The sequence below is a fragment of the Fopius arisanus genome, unplaced genomic scaffold (assembly GCF_000806365.1).
Source record: "Fopius arisanus strain USDA-PBARC FA_bdor unplaced genomic scaffold, ASM80636v1 scaffold00110, whole genome shotgun sequence".
NCBI classification, from domain to species: Eukaryota; Metazoa; Arthropoda; class Insecta; order Hymenoptera; family Braconidae; genus Fopius; species Fopius arisanus.
The window spans coordinates 120,544-121,730 of NW_011887849.1; positions in this window are offsets into that span (position 1 = coordinate 120,544).

A 1,187-nucleotide genomic window follows, 5' to 3' on the forward strand; every position below is an offset into this window, starting at 1 on the left:
CCATATTTTCTCACAATCGCCATGGCATCTTGATAATTTTGTGCCATATTTCGAGGCGAACCAATGAAAGTCGATGGTAATATAACTATTTTTCCAACTCCCATATTAGATTCTTGTCCTCTTGTCTCCAAATAATCTATAAGTCCTTGATATGTTTCACATCTCAGCTTTTTTTGATTATTTCTAATAAATGTTGTACGGTCTCGTTCCACTTTGACATAATTGTCAATTATCCATTGTTGAAATAATTTACGGCCGTTGATAATAGGGTTGAATTCATTTCTTATTCCAATTAAATTTTTGACGTATGCCGATCGTGAAATCCTTTTATTACCATCCAAGCGTTTGTCTTCACTATTGTATCCACCCAATCCCGATGGATAGAATAATTGATAAATCTGTTGCGGCCTCCGGGCGGCTGGACGATCGGTTATTTCTCAAAAGGGTGACCCCCCAAAACTGAATTGACCGCGACCAGTTACGTCTAAACGGAGGCCAAAGTTAAATGGACTCGTATTGTGTGGGATAAAACACTGAAGTGTACCATGCTAGGTTACGCAGGAATTCTGATTAGTGAGAGAATCACGCAGAGAGAGAGGGAAAATTCATTTACTGATTAATGTAAGGATATTTATTGGGGTACTAAAATACAGGATTGTTGCAGCAATCCAAGATAAAACCGCTCAATTTGATGGGAGAAATAGGTAACACTGAGGTGAAGGAAGAATTACAATTGATTCAAGACTTACAGTGGATGATAAACAGGGAAATAGAAGGTGCGCACGATCACTCAGTCGCGTTGCGGCGGACTCGGCTGTTCCCTCTAAGGTTGAAGGGGTAGAACTCGGTGATTTCTCGGAGATGAGACGATTCTCGGGGTGTGAAGAGGAGGTCGACGAACTCGGAGATTCGTTGTGATGATCTAGGTATACCGGTCGTTCACCTGGCAGGTGAGAAGGTGTCGAACCGGAGGCTCGGGCGGTGCAACAAAAGATTTCAATTTTCCGTCGGATCCGGGGTGGCGGCTCGGCTTCTCGTGGACTTCGGATGTCGGATCACTTTTATGGTTCACTCAACTCTCACTCACTAATAGAACAAATTTTTTGTGTAATCTGGTTAACACTCTTTTGAGGCTGGGCTGTGTCAATAGGTCTGTGAGCAGGTACTTGTCACTCCGTACAAGTGTT